General features: G+C 38.4%; 1 long non-coding RNA gene across 4 annotated transcripts in view; it reads left to right on the top strand.

Moving 5' to 3' along the window:
• LOC132778803 (uncharacterized) overlaps window positions 1-18,514 on the top strand; it is a 151,072-nt gene extending 132,558 nt beyond the window's left edge. For 3 of the 4 annotated variants that reach the window (XR_009631777.2, XR_009631778.2, XR_010910200.1), the window contains 2 exons: window positions 6,474-6,558; window positions 13,626-14,198. This is a non-coding gene — a long non-coding RNA (uncharacterized lncRNA). Of the gene's footprint in view, window positions 1-6,473; window positions 6,559-13,625; window positions 14,199-17,610; window positions 17,738-18,501 lie in introns of those variants that run through there. The other variant, XR_010910201.1, reaches the window with a different exon arrangement.
• Window positions 18,515-19,857: the final 1,343 nt, after the last annotated feature.

Here is a 19,857-nt window from a genome sequence, read left to right as displayed (position 1 = left end):
TAGAAAAAAATATATACATAAACCACAGTAACACAATTTTTAAAAGCTTTAAAGCAAGTGTTAAGTCACAGAAACGTTTTACTGCCATGGTTCAATGCTATGGAATAATGGAGCCTATAGTTTCGCAGGGTCTTTAGCCTTCTGTACCAAAGAGTGTTGTCTCACCAAACTACAAGTCCCAGAATCCTATAGCATTGGGTCATGACAGTTAAAGAGTAATCAAACTGCATTAATTCTATAGTGTAAGTCAGCCTAACACTCCCCATTATAAAAGCAAGTGAAAGAATTTAAATCCACACAGGCAGGGGAAAAAATGGGCTTTCCCCTTTGGCTATCCACATGCTATCCCAAATACTTCCAGAATAACACTTGGCCATCCACCCCCCCCCCCCCAAAAAAAAACCCCCTTAAATAAAAATAAAAGTTACTGGGAGCCATTTGGCTTCTCTTCCTACCTGAGGGAACATACCAATGACACCCCAAAACATAGGAGCCAGGAGTGATTTGGGGCTTCATTTCGGTTTTCATTGGTATGTTCCACCAGAAAGGAAGAGAAGCCAAATGTCTCTCAGTAACTTTCCTTTTTATATTTTAGGGTTTTGTGGGGGGTTTTGGGGAGGGGGTTGGAGCCCTCGCAGTCCAGAACTTTTGAGGGAGCAGTCCAGACAGTCGAAGTAGTGGGTTTATTCCGTCCCTTCCAAGAAAGTGTGGAATAAACCCACTAACAATTAAATTCACCACAAACCAGGGTTTGTGGCAAATTCTCTCCTGGAAGGGGATTTTACTTTTGAGTTTGTTTTTGCCTAGGTCTACAAAAATAACAAGATTCTATCCCCTCCTCTCCTCTCCATCTTGCCTAGTTATCCGAGTGCAAATTACCTTTGCATTTTTAATTCAATTTGTATTAAAATAGGCCAAGAACAAAGAAGGAAAGTGAAAGAAGGAGAGAGAAACTGTGAAATTTTAAAAACAGCCGAAAAAGTGAAATGAGAGTGGATAAATCAGGATGATCAAATAAGGATATGTAAAAGATGTGGAAAAGAACCTTGTCTTATATCCGGGAAAGAGGCCTCCTACCAAAATATTTACACAATATAGGTCTGACTAGGTATAAACCAGCTTCATATGTTCAGGGTTTTTTGGGGGGTGTTTTTGCAGCTTGACATGATTGGGATTTATTGTTGTTTGAGTTGTGTTGCTATTATGAAAAACAGTATCTGCTACTTTATATGAAAGCCTTCCAAGTAATTCAAACATTTAGGTGAACATATAAAATTGGGGTCAGCTGCATACACTTCCCTTTCAGGTAATGATTGCATTTGAACACTGGCTTCCCTGAATGAAACTCATATTACCATTGCAGTTGGGTTGTACTTACCAGATGTTTGTGTGTATATGTGTGTGTCTAAAGCATGCAGGTGACCTTGTTGTATTTCAAAGTGGGAAAAGGCTGAACTGGAAACGAGGAACAATGCTGCATCTGGTTGTTAGATTTTATTTGCCACTGCATTATGCGACTTAGCAATAACATTTCCTTTCACCGTCCCTGCACACTCACCAATAAATCCAGGGTTGCTTTCAAAACATTGCCATTGTAGTTGGATCCATTCTGGAGTCTTGAAATCAATTAAAATTAGAAACTTGGCTTTGATGGTGTGCAGAAAAGAATACCCACAGTTATATGTTATTCTCAGCCTTCTGCTTGAGTTTCAGCGGAACAATGCAACAAATGTTTAAAGATAACTTCACTGAACACTCACAACAAAGGCAAATGTAATACTAGTATATATCTGTATAGATAATCTTAATAAATAAACCATGGATATGAGATGCTGCAATTATATCAGGGCTGCTGAACAAAAATAAAACAATTTTTTTAAAAATGTGCTGAGTCTATATCTACAGCTATATGTTTGAATAACGGTATATAAAATTACTCATGACTCACTCTTATTTTTGTTAATCCTATAAATCACCAGGATCGTTAAGCAAAGAGGTCATGGTTTCCTGATCAAAAATGTACTTAGCTAAGTTAAAACAATCCTGGGTGGATGTTGAATATTTTGGTTTCCCTTTTGGTTTCTGGTTCATTGCCCCAGACTCTGCCTCTGACTGTAACCATGACTGAAAATATTGTTTCACTTGTTTCAGCAATGACACCATTTGTTACCTTTGCTTAACAAGAGGGCTGGTAAATGTCAAGATCAATCGGACTCCTTTCATATTTCCACCATGCGGAGACATTGCAGCCAACTTGCAAAAATTTGACATCTTCATGAAATTTGTATATGTGACAACTAAAGATTAGAACTAAATCTCCCAGTTTTCCCACCCTTTAAACCTACAGAAGCAGGTAGGCAGATTTGTAAGAAGATACCTCTATCCTTAATAATTAATGCAAAAATCCCCATACTATTGCTGATAGAAAGTAAGCTGTTGCTCCCTAATAATGCTTTCAAATGGAGCGGTTGTGTGTTGGCAAGTACTGGTGTACCATCCAAAACCTATAAAAAGAAGTATGAGTATTTGGGTGGTTTTAGCTGCATATTGTACGCAACAATAAGTGATGTTCTATTATTATTATTATTATTATTATTATTATTATTATTATTATATCTGTACTGTGAAAAATGGTTTCACCCTAGTTCTGTTGATCTGGGTTTTCTCCCCACTTCATTAGCAGAGTACTGTAGTCTGCTTATGTATTCACTATCAATGCAGTGTAATGCAGGGTTCATGCAATAAAGACCTAAGTGAGTTCCTGGGTGAAGAATAAGTTTTGTATTGAAAATGCCCTATCACATTATTCACAGAGATCTTAAAAAAATTAAACCATGTGCTATGTGTGTTATCAGACCAAAGCTATAGTTCAAGGGTTGCAACATGAAGACATAGGCCCCATTTAAACCACCATATAATGAAGCTTCAAAGTGCATTATATGGTCACTGTGGACTCAAATAATGCAGTTCAAGAATGTTCTAACAATAACTGAAATTTTGTTGGGAAATATGTTTATTGAGCATCAGGAAACCTTGACAAGAACAATCCTGGATTGATTAAAATCTTCACAGTTTGGGAGTTATTTGGCTCAACATTTGCAAATGGGATGGGGATAGAAAGAGAATTTTTAGCACAGAAAATCAGTGGAGAAATATTATTTTCTGTGCAGAAAAAAAATGCTGCTTCCTTCACACACAAAAATCATTTTCTGCAAAAGGTGCACAGAAAACGTTCAGTACTGTGAATAGTTTTCAGAAATGTAGTTTTCAAAGACTATCTCACAGTGTGAAGAAAATTGTTCAAATTATTTATTGTTTCCTTTGAGAATGAAATTAGTGAAAAATTATATCCCACATATTAAGCTACATTGAATCTACTTCAGACGGCACCTGGGAGTGGATGTAATAAATGCAGACAGGAAATGATGTCTATGTGGTGCAGGAAGTCATTTTTAAAGTACAGGCCTGGAGGGAGCACCATTTGCTTTCCACTTTAGGCAGCCATGTGTAACCAGCACTGCTGCTAAATATCACTAATAAGTCAAACTGTATGTTATGTCAATTATTTAATTTGTAAATCCTGTCTTTGGGTTCTGAAAGTAAGCAGATTGCCCCAACTGTCTGTATTAGGATTATTGCATGGGATAGGGAAATTTCAACCTCCTATCTCCAAATCATTTCTTTCTGGACATTTTCCTCTGCTGAATTAGGGTCAAAAATGCGGGGAAGAGGAGAAAACGGAACTGTTGCTGATGCAGACTTCCCCTGAGGTTTTCATTCCTTATAGAAGAGCAGATAAATTACAAGAAATTACCAGTTGGTGGGTAGAGAGAAGTTAATCCATCTCTAAATCAAACATCTTCTGGTTTTGATCTTTAGGAGGATCAATAGTCTTTTGAATTAAAAAAGAGAGGAATATCTACAATTTTTATAATATATTTGAGCTCTACATTCAGGTGGCATGGGATAGAGTAATGTCCTTACTATCTCCATAAAGAAAAAGGGTACAAGTAAAAAAGTTTAGGCCACAGCAAGAAAAGTGTATTCAAAAAAATGTTCAGAGCAAGACAGAATGAAAAGAAGGAGCAGGAAATGAAGAGAATTACTGGAATAGGAAGCCCACCTGCTACACCATAATATATTACTTGAATCAGGAAGGAACTATGATTAAGAATAAGGAGAGGCATTTTGGAATACTATATACATAATAAAATGTAAAACTGTAGTTGATGATCACGGGCTTCTGGAAACAAAATCAGCATTTCCTTTCTATTTCTTCAGTCCAACAAAACCTATTTTAAAATATTGCCTAAACATTGACAAATATAAGATACAGGATGGGCGTCACTTTTCCAGAATTCTGAAATCCCTAATAAAGACAGTCCCGGAGTTACAAACATCTGTCTTACAAATGACTCATAGTTAAGAATGGGTCTGAGATAACAGGAAGTGAGAGAAATGCACCCCTAGGAAGGGAAATTAACCCCTGAAAGAGTTATCATGGAGAAAAGGTGTTTCCACTGAAGCTTGATCAGTAATCCTTGTTTCCACAACATTTTTTTTTCAAAATCCAATTATCACAAGGACAGAAAGTGAGGTAAAATCTTCTGAACAGGGGCACAGATAGCAAAAACCAACACCACCAGAGTGTTAACCCTTCCCTATGCTATCCAAAGGAGGATAGAGAGATGATAGATAGATAGACAGATATCTGGAGTTATACTTAAAAATGTACCTGTTCTGACTTACATGCAAATTCAACTCAAGAACAAAACAACTGAATCTATCTTGTTCGTAACTTATGGATTGCTTGTACTCCAAAATCCAAAGTTACGAACAAGATAATAACACCTTTCTGATAATTCAGTGTACACAAATTTTGTTTTATGCATTATTAAGATATTGTATAAAATTACCTTCAGACTATGTGCATATGAAACATAAATTAATTTTTTTGTTTAGACTTGGGTTCACCTCTTCAAAATATCCTATTTTGAAAGCAAATGTCAATACGGGTATTCCAAATAGTCTGAAAATCTAAACGCTTCTAGTTTCAAGCATTTTGGATAAGGGATGCACAACCTGTCTTTACCTGTCACCAGATAGAGGGCAGAAATTGAGCCATTTTAGGTCCCTTCCCCAGAGCTGAATAAAATCCCACATTATCTACTTTGAACTGGGATATATGGCAGTGTGGGCTCAGATAACCCAGTTCAAAACAAATATTGTGGGGGTTTCTGCCTTGATATTCTGGGTTATATGGCTGTGTGGAAGAGCTCTCAGCCTGGGAGAGAACATTGAGAAGGTTCTCTACTGTGTCCTCACCAATAATACCTTTGGTGGTCGTGGCAGGATGGAAATAAGTGCTCATATGGAGATCTTAAATCTCATGCAGGTTCATGTGGAGAGACATATTCCTAACATGTTTAGGCTTCTAGCTGAAGAAGTTTTCTAGGTAAGTGAAAATAAGCTTAGAGCATTTGTAAGACAAAGGTAGTTTTTGGAATACCACTCCCAGAATTCCATAACCTGCTATCTGGGGATGAGTGGTTCTAGGTATCTAAATCCCCACCACCAAAAACTTTTCCATAATTGGATTAGCATGTAACACAGCTACATTGGAAATATTCCATAGCATTCTAAAATGTCAGTGAAAATTATGATGCATCTAAAGGTGATCTAATATGGTTCTCCTGCTAATGTATTGATAACTTTTTGTTAAATTTTCAGCTGTTTTAAGTCAGGAGACAGAATCAAAGACAAAGCTTTGACCAGTCTTTTCTAAACCCTTTACAAATTATTTTTTATATATTTTACCATATTTCAGTCTATTTTCTGTTGTTTATACTCAGATGATAGAGGTAAGCAACTTTCATTTGGCTGAATATAATGCCCAGTATTAAAGTTCAGTCTATATTGGAAACTGAGGTTGAAACAGGTTTATAGCCTGAAGGCAAGTTGCGAATCCCATAAAGTATTGTTAAAGGCACCTGGTTAGTGTTTTGTACACCTGCTTAATGTCCTCCCTGCCCCCACCCCACCAGAAAGTTGCAAACGTCAAATGTCTTGGCAATGTAATGGGGTTTGAATGACAGCCATGCACTCAAACAGCAGTTATGTTTTTTTCCTCAACCAAATTGGATCATAAATGATGAAAAAGAGGTCAGAAAGGAAGTATGGAGGCAAACAAATTTGAAAGGGGAAACTGCTAATAGCTATAAACCGGGCACAATCAAAGGACCGACAAGTCATTGTGGATTACCTGGCCCATGAATTACTGATCAAGCTGCATTGTGATATGGAATTTCTGGTTTCTTTCATCTCTAGCGCCACACTTTCTAATGGCTCCCAGATTAAATGCACAGTTTTGCCAGAAGAATTCTGTAAAGACCACTCATGGCTTTGAATATATAACACCCTTTTTGAAAACTACTCTGCTTGAATGGTTGGTTTACCTGTTGATTTCATTACAGGACATGCTGGAAGTAAAGTGAACATCCACACTTCTGGAATAAGCTCGAAGCGTCAAATGTGAATGTGCAGATAGCGTCACTAATGGTATGAGATGCCTTTACATAGTTATTGCTTCCTGGTGGAAATATCTGAATGAATGTAGTTTATTGTCTCCTAGCTTCATGTTTTCAATGCTAGTATGCTGTTATTGTCCAGTTTGCACATTTACACATCCACTGAGATTTCCTGAGGTGGAGACCCACCTTCATGGGAAGTAGACATGTCCTTGACTCTGTGCACAGCATCTCTAAGATTTAGTATTTTAATGGAACAGGGAGTAGTTCTGCTTCAATGCTTTCAACTCTGCTGCAACTAAGATAATTTAGAGATGAACCATGTTGCTCCACATATGACCATTTTTCAAATATATATTCACTGACCAGAGTTATATGTTACCCATGCTGTCTTCAACTGTGAGAACTAAAGCCAAGAGTAACTTTTGCAAGCTTTGCTTTAGGCCTGATACTTACATATACACCCACAAATGTGTTCTATTTATTTATTTATTTATTTATTTACTTACTTACGGCATTTTTAACCCACCATTCTCCACCCTGGGGGGGACTCAGGGAGGCTTACAACATAGGTATGCCATTAAAACAATGTAAAATTACAAAAACATTTAAATGGGATTATAAAATACATCAGAACATTTTAAATATTAACAATATCATCACTATTAACCACACTATTCCTAATTGTGATCCAGGCCGTTCCAATTGTCCATGCACAAAATTCTGTATTTGTCTATTGCATAGGTTATGCAAAGGCTTGATCAAAGAGCCATGTTTTTATGTTTAATTGTTGTAACTCAAGATTCTTAGAGGATCTAAACTGGTGATTCTCAACCTGGGGTCCCCAGATGTTTTTGGCCTACAAGAAATCCCAGCCAGTTTACAAAATGTTAGGATTTCTAGGAATTGAAGGCCAAAAACATCTGGGGACCCCAAGTTGAGAATTGCTGACCTAAACATTGTATTACTTACAAAGTATGTAGAGCTCCTCTTGTTTTTATCTTCTTTTTTATTTTTTGAAAGTACGTCACATTGAGGCCCCTTCTACACTACCATATAATCCAGATTATCAAATCAGATAATCCACATTATCTGTTTTGAACTGGATTATATGCCTCTACACTGATGTAATCTGGATTTTATACGGCAGTATACAAGGAGCCTGAGGCTCCTTCTACATTGCCATATAAAATCTAGATTATCTAATTTGAACTGGATTATATGGCAGTGTAGACTTATTTTACCCATTTCAAAGCAGATGTGGATTATCTGCTTTGATAATCTGGGTTACATGGCAGTGTAGAAGGAGCATGACTCTCTTTTACCAGAAAAAAGTGGGATATAAATATTATAATAACAATGCTACCATTTTCTCATCTCTGCAGAAGGAGACTTGATTCATTCACAGGTCCTATCGAAATCTATAATTTTGGGGCTTAAAACCTGCCCTCAATTTATATATGAGGTCAACTTATAGACAAGTGTATATATAGTATGTAGCCTGATGCAAGGTTTCAACTCTTAATTCATGGAACCATTTCTTTCTCTTAGCACCTATGATATGTGCAGTAGGTGAGACATATGTGCACTTTACAAGGTGGACCACATACACCACTAGAGTTGGAGACCACTTTTCCTACATCACTTGTTAAAAACCTAATTGGCAGCTGCAAATGCCATGTTGGAATGGCCGTTTTTCTGATGTCATCGCTGAATGCTGTACTTGAGGTATTGTAAATGCCTAGTTCTGTAGACATATAAATGTCTGAAACCACCACAAAGAATGTTGTTTTCTGAGTGGGAACCCATGTCTCACATTGCCTTTGGTGGTGAACACAACCCAAAATATAAAAGAAGGCCAGCTAATTTGTCCTTGTCAGCAAAGTTTGGCTGTAAATATACAGAACAAGTTGCAGAGGAAAATGAAACGAGAGAATTTGTAAAGCTGAGAGATGAGATCATCCTCCAACAACAATCCCCAGATTCATAGACACTTTTGAATTCATGAGGTGAGAATGACTAGCTCAGAGGCCTGCGAAATGCATTTGAAGTGAACAACTCTTTTAATATACGTTTACAAACTATCTCCCATTAGCAGAGATGGAACTGAATTGTATTAGAAAGAGGGGAACAAAAGGTAGTACAACAATTGTTTTCATCTGTGGGTGCTCTTTATACATTCTGAAAGTTAGAGCAGAATTTTGGCGAGGTTTGATCTTGAAAACATAAATTCCTATGTGAATAATTAGACCTTCAAAAGTTAAGAAGATAGGTGTTCATTGGAAAACAGGGGATTGAAACTGATTCTACACATGACATAAAAAGAGCATGTGGTATTTCTCCACTTTTAAGTACCTGTGTTTATTCACTAAAACTCATATGATGACCCTATATAGACTTTATTAAAAATAACACTTTATTAAAACATAGGTTTTATTAAAATTGAAAAAAATGAACAACCCCTTAGTGGTTGTTTGCTTGTTGTTGTAATCTGCATCCCACTGTTCTGTAAAGCTTGCAGTCAAAGGAGCTTGGAGGAATATAAAACCATAAAATGTCCCAAAATAGATCATTCAAAGAAACCAGTAACAGATAGAAAGAAACAAAGAGGTTGGAATAACATAGAAACTTGCTGGAACAGAACCACCTTGGAAAATGTGGCATTTTGAGCTCTTCAATGCCACAGAAACATGGAAAAATAGAAATCACTGCTTTTTCTGAATGAGGTTAATCATTAACAAATACCATACCTTATTTGGGGTTATTGATCCTTCTGGTAAGATCCCAACATAATGTGGCTGATACATTACAGACCATTTCTGGTTCCTTAGCTTGGAAGCTGATGTTGAAAATGAATTAGATATTGTTATTTCTACAAAATTAGGCAACACATGTCATTCTCATATACACTAGTACTGTTCTTATCCTTTAGAAATGTGATAGAATCATAAGGTTGGAAGAAGCAGGAAAATCACATTCCAACTTGGAAACCTTTACTTGGTGGACTAGAAAGCATATAATACAATGTTTTCAAAGGAAAATTGGAACTTTAGCACAGCAGGTTAATCACCAAGCTGCAATAAATCTTGCCAACTGGAAGAATGACAGTTCGAAGCCCAGGTGAGGATGAGCTCTTGATCTTTAGCTCAGCTTCTGCCTACCTAGCAGTTCGAAAACAAATGTGAGTAGGTAAATAGGAACTGCCTTAAAGAGGGGAGGTATTTAGGCTCCGTGTTTCGATCAGAAAAGGGAGGAAGATTACAAACAGGGAAAGTTCTTGGGCAGGGAGATGGAATGACAGTACCCCCAAGCACAGCCTCCATCCTTTTGGCATCCAAAGATGCCAAAAGGATGGAAAAGCCTATATATACCTCTATCTATTGTCTGTCTTGTCATTATTATAATCAGCATTGAATGTTTGCCGTATATGTGTTCTGTGTCTGTGATCTGCTGTGAGTCCCCTTCGGGATGAGAAGGGCAGAATATAAATACTGCAAATAAATAATAAATAAAATAAAATATGGGTATATTTGTACTGAACATTTTTTATCAGTTTCATACCACTTTAATTGCCCTAGCCCCATTCTATGGAACTATGGAATATGCAATTTTATGAGATACTTAGAAAACTCAGTCAGAATATGATGTAGCTTATGGTTGGGCAACAGTGGAAGGCTAGGCCCGTGTTCACATGCCATACTGCATCTGCGCCTGCAGACAAAGGGCAAATTTCTGCATCAAATCCACCACAAATTCCCTTTAAGGTAAGTAGGAAATCCTCACCATGTCTTGGGGAATTCCTGGGCTATTTTTTAGCAACAGAAATTACACAGAAATAAATAACTCATCTCCTAGGAATACAGGAGGTCTGCAAACACGGTGTAAATGCCCTTTAATACAAACTTTAGAGATCATTTTGATACATTTTGGAAGGAAGGCATAATTACCTTTTTTTTTACTCCAGTATAATAATAGCCCTAGGCATGCATGCTGCCACCCCTTGCATAGGTAACAATTCTGTCATACTTGCTCTTGACTGGACCATTTGAAGTCCTTATATCACTCTTATAGTCCATTTCTGAGGATCTTGCCTATCACATGATACAAGGTCTGTTTCATTGGACACTTGTAGGCAGTCTTTTCATCCTTCTTGTTTCTCCTTTGTCAACGTGGCTGGAAGTACACTTCTGGTAGCAGCCCCAGAAAAACCATGAGTAAAGTAATTTCCACTTTCTTATTATTGTTTCCTTTTTTAAAAAAAATATGGAACTGCACAGCATTGTAGGAACAAAATATGTTAGATAGAGGACACAAACTTACATGGTTGTGCAAGATCTGTCAAAAAAACAGGAAGACAGTAATGTAGGGGAACACATGGAATGGATTGGGAGGAGTCATATCACAATTGTGTGATAAGTCTGGTGTGCATTTTTTATTAGATATGGAAAGGAAAGAAGCATGTGAGATGCAGTGAGTAGGTATCTAGTTCTCAGTTAGTGTTCTTAAACAGAGTCTCGCCTACTTGAAAATGCTTTTTTCTGATGTTTGTGTGATAAGATCCTTAGTTTAAGAGGAGGCCTTTTTAACAATAATAACTGCTCAATAAGTTGACTTCTAGGCCACCCTGTCTAGGTTTTATTGATGGTGTCCAAATGATGCCTAAGGGTAAAACCAAATTAATTTAGAACAAAGCAGGGTGCTAGGAGGAAGATAATGGTGGCCAAGTAAGTTTTTAAAACTTTTAAGGGCTTATTTTGGGGAGCTTCAGAGTGGGCTGCATATCATCCTGATAGTTATCAAGATGACATGTAGACACCCCCTCCCCTCGGAAGGCCCATGTTTTTGAGAGTGTGTGTATAAACTTAAATCTGTGCCAAAGGGAGTTTTTAAAACCCGGTTCAGCATGTGTTTCAGCCACTGTGGCAGCACCCTTACTATGATATACAGAGGAAGGAAGGAAGGAAGGAAGGAAGGAAGGAAGGAAGGAAGGAAGGAAGGAAGGAAGGAAGGAATCTGACTTTCTGGTATGTATCCCTCCCACCACTCAAAGAATAAAATATAAAAGAAACCCCAAATTATTCCTTTGATTTGTCTGAGGGAAATTTAACTTTTCTTGAATTGTGATTTACCATGTTGTCCATTTCCAGACATGGTTATTTGTTCAATCTTCAAAGTATCAATGCATAACAAAAATAAATTAGCATGCACTGAACAATTGCTTTCAGTATAAAGAATACTTTACAATAAAGCAGTTTGGGCAACATAGCTCTTCTCTCACTTGCTCCAGCTAGTGATTTAAACTCTTACTACAGTTACTTTAGAGCTACCAAACACAGTTGCACATATCAGTGCAAGGTTTTCCCAGCATGCTGTCTGGAACAAGCTAATTTTTACAAATGTAACAGAGACCTTTTCAAAAGAGACCTGGTATTTCACTGAGAACCTCTCATTTCAATCAAGAGTGAGATGGCTCTGTACTGCCCAGAGCAAAGGTATTAATCCTGACCTAAGGCTCACAGCAAGTCTGGAAATCATAAAATTACAGGCTCTCATTTCCAAAGCCCCAGAGATTTAGAAAGGCCGACTTTCCCAATGAGTACTCAGATGTCATAATAAAGTGTTAAAACTCTGCAGTGTAATTATCACTGAATATAATTGGACTAATAGATGTGTTAGTCACCCCAGAAGGACCAATCTCCTAAAAATAATCACCTGAAAGAATGTAAAGTTACCTTTATTATGAGCCAATGGAAATGGCTAAGATTTCTTTTAAATAGTTATATGCTCTAGCTCCTACTTTTGCTCTACTTCCTCCTTTCCTTGCCTGCTTTACTTTCACAAAGAAGCTATATCTTCATTTATAATCACTTTGAGTCTCTCTCTGAGAGTTGTCATTTTCAAATTATCTGGAAATTTTATTATTTTGTATTATTCAACCTTTTTCCTCATGTCACTGTGGGACACTTTTAGCATGTTTTTACCATGTACAAAGAGTACAGTATGCGCTCCACTTTTACAAGGGTTAGGGTCACACAAACTCTGTGGAAGTGGAAAAACATGAATTTAAAAAAGCCTTTATTCAGAGGGTACCTTTCTAAAAATCTCTAGTTCCTCTGGGATACATCTACAGTCAACTTCCATAGAGAGTTCTCTATTTGCGGATTTCATTAATATGTTCTCTCTCAGAACCTCTGGGTCCTCCAGTACACTGTGGTCAACATCTGGACTCTAAACAGTGTGTTAATTTTATAAGCATCAACCAGGATCCCAAAGTCAGTGGAATTCCCATCCTTCTGCAAGCTATACAGAGACAGAACATTGGTTCTTCCAACTTTGTATTGTTTCTATTGACTGGCAATAACTCTCAAGGGTTTTCCACTCTCATCTCAAAACGTCAGGTGTAGATCTTTTAAACTTTTGCATGTAAGTCTAATGCCTTGTCACTAAGATATTTCACTTACACCATATGAGATTTTGTTTCTCCATTTTAACTTCACATGACTAGTGTTACTCTTATATGGACTACCTAGCTCAGCCATTACAAACAAGCTCACCCTGGCAAATTATATTTCACTCATACAGTTTTGAATTCTAAAAATCAATGGAAATATCATATTTTCCTAATATCTCAGGAGACAGTAGGGTTAGAATAAGAATGCTCTGTTTCTGTTTGGTATTGAAGCATATGATAAATTCACAGTACTGTAGTTTGAAATGGCTTACTGATAGTGAATAATCCTTTGGTCTGTGGTTGACCATTCTGAACAGGAAGGGCTATTCATTCAAGGCATCCTGTTTAAACTGATACTTTTGATAGAGAAATAGAGTCTTTCTGCCTCTGGTGTTTACTGTACACCTCTCTTTTTTGTCTCCCAGTTTGGTCCCATGGGTATATGACTCATGTCTAGCAGCTATTCATGCTAAACAATACTAGAATATGATTTATGATGATCTCAAAAAGCAGAAGGCACCAAAGACAATGAAATTACACACACACACACACACAATAAATATCCCACTTTTTGAATCTTGATTTAAAAACAAAAACTAATAAATAATCTTTTGACGCTCGATCCCCACTTTCTTTCTGTCTTCCAGATTATGGGTTTCTACAGACTGTGGAACCTTGGAGAGACCAAATTTAACAGGATATCATCAAATCGCATTCCAGATGAGAAGGGCATGGAATTCTTTCCTTTGAAAATACCTCTGTGTCTGCTTTTCTTTTCATTTATAGTAGACCCAGAAACAACTCTCTTGACTTTGGCTGAATTACCTCAGACTCTTTGAGGCTCTTACTAAAAATACATACAAGAAACAAAATATTGTACCCAAAGGTAGAGAACTGCGACAGACAGGGTAGCCAGTTGCATTGGCAAAAGGCAACATACAGTACTTGGAAAAGGTGGGAGGAGAGAGCTGGCCTTGGGCCACCAGACGTGGCTCCCTGGACTCTGACTATTCAAAGTAAGTCCCAATAAACGAGGAGAAAAAAGAAGAAAAAGGAGGAAAAAGCCATGCACTGCTGTGGATCATCCATTAAGCTGTCTGTTGAATCTGGTGTAATGTTAAGCAGACCAAAGAGACTGCTATGATGTAGCTTGAATGCAGAACTATGCTCACCTCATCCACAGAGCCCTGGTGCTACATAAACTTGTTTGCTAAGTCCCATATTTCTCTTTTTATTTTACGAGTATTGAGAGACTGCTTACTTGCCTGTATTCTATTGCAAGCCATAATGTCAATGGAGAGCTACCCAGTTGCACTGAGTTTTCAGTGTGGCACTAAAAGGCCCCTTTGAGCTTCTATCAAATGTAACATGGGCATACATATTTGTGAGCCATGGCTTTGATGAGCGTCTTAAAATATGGAGAATCATTTTAAATTCTTCTGTAGTTGTGTATCACAAAGGAAAGTGGATTTTTGACATATATTTCAGTCTTCTTTTCTCACATGAATTAATCAGGATATCACATAACCTTAAAAAATGGATTGCTGTCCATCGGTTATGGAACAACGTTAAGGTAGAATATGCAAAGAGAACATCCTGTATCTATACTTCATAGCAGACCTAAGAAATTTAGAAGGAAAAAATCTGAAGGGATTCTATATGGGGTCATGCCCTCTGGTAGCGCAGTGGTTTAAACTGCTGAGCTGCTGAACTTGCTGACTGAAAGGTTGGCGGTTTGAATCCAGGGAGCGGGGTGAACTCCCACTGTTGGCCCAGTTTCTGCCAACCTAGCTGTTTGAAAACATGCAAATGTGAGTAGATAAATAGGTACCACTTCTGCGGGAAGGTTACAGTGCTCTATGCAGTCATGCTGGCCACATGACATTGGAGGAGACTATGAACAACACCAGCTCTTTGGCTTAGAAATGTAGTTGAGCACCACTCCCCAGAGTTGGATACGACTAGACTTAATGTCAGGGGAAACTTTTATTTTTACTTTCAGTCTTCTTTTGTCACGTGGATTAATCAGGACATCACATAACCTTAAAAACGGGTTGCTATCCATTGGTTCTGGAACAATGTTCAGGTAGAATATGCAAAGAGGACATCCTGTGTTTATACTTCATAGCAGATCTAGGAAATTTAGAAGAAAAAAATTCTGGTGATGGGATCCTACATGGGGTCATGCCCTCTGGTAGCACACTTTGTTGTGGTGGGTTTTTTATCAATCATGTTTTTAACTGGTTTTTAATTTTTTTGAATTTTAAACACTTTTCACTTTTGTATTATCTGAATTGTTAACATCTAGAAATCTGTGTAATCTGCCTTGAGTTCCAAACTGAAGTAAACACAGGATATAAATAAACAAGTAGAAAGGAGGGAGGCAGACAAGCAGGCAAAAATGGAATCTATTTATGGTTCCTTTTAATGTTTTACGAACACAATACACTCAGTGATGTTCAATGCCTTCCACGTCAAGAGGCGTAATGAATTTACTTTCAGTTTTAGTCCAGACTTGAAAGGAGCTATCCAAGGTGCTAGACCTGTTTTTGGGGATAGTTTTCACCATCTTTTTGAATTTTAGAATAAAACCCAGAATGGGCTCACTACACTCTAGCAGGGAAGTCATCAATTGCCATTGATATTACTCATGGAAGTTTTCAAGAGTAGAAATATCACCTTTTTTAATCATCAAGAGGATATGCAGAATGGGTGACACTTGGCTTGACAACAATACATGTGAAAAAGATCTTGGACGCTTAGTAAACAATATATTGAATATAAACCAACAATGTGAGGCAGCATCTTAGAAAATCAATGAGATTCTGGGCTGCATCAAAAGGGGGATAGTGTCTAAATCAAAGGAAGTCATGGTGCCCCTCTATTCCGCTTTGGTCAGACCTCACCTGGAATACTGTGTCCAGTTCTGGGTGCCACAATTTAAGAAAAATATTGACAAGATGTAACGTGTCCAGAGGAGGACACCTAAAATGATAGAAGGTCTGGAGACCATGCCCTATGAGGAGCAGTTTAAATAGCTGAGTCTGATTAGCCTGCAGAAGAGAAGTTTGAAAGGAGACATGGTAGCCATGTTAAATATGTGAAAAGATGCTATAAGGAAGAGGGAGCAGGGTTATTTTCTGCTGTCCTGCTGACTAGGACTTGGAGCAATGGTTTCAAATTGCCAGAAAGGAGATTCCACCTGAACAATAGGAAGAGCTTCCTGACTGGAAGAGCTGTTCAAGAGTGGAACTCTCTGCCTCAGAGTGTGGTGGAAGCTCCTTCTTTGAAGGTTTTTAAACAGAGGCTGGATGGCCATCCATTGGAAGTGCTTTGATTGTGCTTTTTCTGCATGGCAGAGGGTTAGACTGGACAAACCATTCAATCAATTCCATCTATGATTATATGAAATGTGGACCACAGTAATAGGCTGAGATCTACGTGCAGCCTCTGGCCCATGCTTAACGCATCCTTTGGACCTTGAGGAGCACTTAAATATTTAGTCTTCATCAGATTCCATGTCAATTTATTTTAAACTGGAGCCAAACTGGGCAAGTGTAGTTTCAAGTGATAGGCTGAAAATGAAATCAAGGCAGCATGTGCACTTTGGAATTATAGATTTTTCATAGCGGGGAGTGAATATAAAAGCCATTTGTTAACTCACATGTGGAAACATTCAAGCAACACAGAGTCGCCTACTAGTGAGTCAAAGCACTTTTCTAGTATCTGTTCCTTTCTGATAAATGCTTCATTTTTCACTAAGTTCTCTGCCTATGCTTATCGTGTGCCTAAAAGCACAGGAACATAATGCTTGCATAGCAGAAACCAAGTACCTACGGAAATGGAATGCATATGAAAAACATCTATCTCCACAGTACAAACATTTCAGTTTTGTGAAGCAATGAATCAGACGTCTCAAGAAATATTTCAAAACCCTGAGCGTGCACGCATGGGCACTAATGTGCAGCCACACGCACATACAAATGGTACTGAGAGCTTTGCACACCTGACAAAACCTTGGCAGATCTCTCTGTAGCACAACTTGCATCCCAGATCTTGTTTTTGTTCTCTGAGGGAAACCACTCTGGAGGCCTTCCTTCAGGTTGGAAAGCATACTTTTATCAATAAAATAAATATGTTGGACTAGGAGTGCAGCAGTCAAGAATTATGTGATCTTCTAAAATAACGTCTCATTTTTAAATGGCTCCAAAGTTACACTGCCTTTCCTTATTTTTTCACAACACAACATTGCTAAAAACACAAAACTGGTCTGCTACTGCCAAAAGCTATGCCTGTGAATCCTCATGTGTTTTGGAGCTATAAGGGATTCTTGGCACAGCAAATGTGTTGCTGTGGAAGAGCTGCAGTTTCTATTGCTTTTACTGTCCCTGGAAACTGTGTGGCTTCTCTGAGAATGTGTTAGGAGTCTTTTCCCACGTGGCATGCACTTCAGAAAATATGTTCTGTAAGCTGTCTCTCTCGCACCAGCTGATAGGTTTATGGGCTTTTCTTCAGACCCTGAGAGGTACAAAGACAGTGCTACAGAAATATAGAAGCAATTGTGTTTATGGAGTTAGACTTTCATAGACCTTGTGAGAACTAGGATGCTCTGACCTATGTATATCTTTACAGCAGAGAAGGAAGAGAAGGAAGAATGGACTTATGAAAGATGCCTTATACAGGTTGAGTATCCTTTATCCAAAATGTTCAGAACTAGAAGTGGTGATCAGGGGACCAGTGGCTGAAGAGGAAGCAGGAGGTGAGTCTTTCTTGGGTAGAGCTTGACTCTTGGAGTGTGCTAGAAAGCTGAGTGTTTGTTTCTTATTGTGTAAAGGCTGGATGCTTGTTTCTAAGATGGTGTGTTTGTTTTTAATGCTTTGTGGTTGTTCTCGTGTCTAGTGTGCTGATATCTCTGCCTGATGCCTTGAGCTTGAGGTCATCTGCTTGTGGGGTGGAGCTTCAGCTAGATCACCTGATCTTTCTTGGAATGGAGCCAAAAACAAAGGGTCATCTCTGTTAACTCTCAGTAACATTGAGAAGGAGAACATTGAGAAGGATCTTAAATGCACCGGGACTGTGGCACAGTTGACTGAGTGTCAGCTGCATTAAAATCACTTCTGAGCAAAACGTCATGAGTTCAAAGCCAGCCTGGGTTGGAGTGAGCTTCTGACCAATTGTGTAGCTTGTTGTCGACCTTTGCAACCCGAAAGACAGTTGCATCTGTCAAGTAGGAAAATTAGGTACCACCTATGTGTGGGGAGGCTAATTTAACTAATTTATGAGGCCATTAAAAAAAGACTTCAGCAAAGCACTCCAGCAAAAGCATGCGGGGAATGCGGAAGTACTTCATCAGTATCGCAGATGGACGATGAAAGTTTGACTTTATAGACAAGGTCCACAAATGGTGCATTTGGGTTTCACAATTCAATGAAAAGTTCAGGAATGTATCCCCCATGACTATGGAAGTTATACTGTAGTTGGTTCCTGATCAACACAGCTATAATATTTTCTGTTGCATTACAGCACTGAACTAAGGACACGCGAGCTATTTTGCGGGCAGCAGCAACAGGTTTTTAGCAGTTTTGCCATGGAGCCCAATGGCTCCCGTCACATCCGGGAAAAGTATTTCCACGGTGGCTCCATGAGGAAACTGAAAAAAAAACAACCCAAAAAAACCCCACCCTGCTGCCACCCTAGGTAGATGCCACCACAATAGCCACAACTCACAGGGATCCTTGCAGATTCCAGCAGCATGTATGAGGAGATCCCTGGACTCTTGTTTCTTTTAAGTGGCCATCAGATCTCTGTTTCCTTGTTTTACTTGCTTTTCTTGCTTGAATAGTCTGAGGACAATATCCTGAAAGAGGATATGATATCTGGCATGGATTTAAAACATATCTTAAGTGGAAAGAAGCAAACATATTATTTTAATCTGTCTCAGACATACATATGTGATGCTCTGTCTCAGTGAGCTAGGAGTGTGTGCTGATGAAATATACAAATAACACCAATCTAAGAGGTATTGTTAATAAAGAGAAAGAGCAGGAAATTATGCAGGACAAATTTAGATGAGCTCATGAATTGGAACAATATAAATGGAAAGAAATTCAATAATACCAAGTGTCAGATTATATATCCGAAGACAAACAATAAGTATTTTTATTTCTGGCTGCGGGCTCATTGGTTGGAAACAACTGAAAGAAAGGGATGGTGACCAGTAGTTGATTGCATGATGACAAAGAGCCACCAAGTTGGTGTAGTTGCCAAGAGGTCAGATTCCAGTTTTGGATGTAGCCGTGTGAGGTCTGTGGGCTGCCAGTACAAGCAGTCCAATTGAGTCACAGTTGGACCAACTGGAAGTAAACACATAGTCAAGCCAAAGGAATACTATGGTTCTGCCATATGTGCGCTATATATGTGCTTTATGGGTTTCCTAGTCAGAAAATATACTTTGGGGGAACTAGCAGCTTCTTGAATTTTCAAGTCACCATTCCCACTGGATATGCTGACTAGAGGGACCATATTGTCAAAAAATATTTTCCCCAGCTCTGCTCCTAGCACCAAGAAGTGGTAAAATGGTGACATGGTGGACATTCAACTGAGAAGATGTTGGCTTCTGAATATCCAAAGCCATAGTTTTGAGAGACTATACATACTATCAAGCAAGGCCTGTCTGGCAGAGGGATGACCATGTAAAAAGCCATCACTTGCATTGCTTCTATACTACTCCAAATGGCCCCCACCCTCATACCTTCTACTGACCTCTGGAGAAAGAAGAACATGACCTCTGGTCTCACAAGAATGAATGTAAAATGAAAGCTACTGTCTGGTAGCAGATTGCTTGAGATTTCACCATAACACTAAAGATGCTCTGGAACC

Source organism: Anolis sagrei, chromosome 6, assembly GCF_037176765.1.
Source record: "Anolis sagrei isolate rAnoSag1 chromosome 6, rAnoSag1.mat, whole genome shotgun sequence".
Taxonomy (NCBI): domain Eukaryota; kingdom Metazoa; phylum Chordata; class Lepidosauria; order Squamata; family Dactyloidae; genus Anolis; species Anolis sagrei.
The sequence above is the reverse complement of the archived record's forward strand: the minus strand, read 5'-3'. Positions and strand labels throughout refer to the sequence as shown.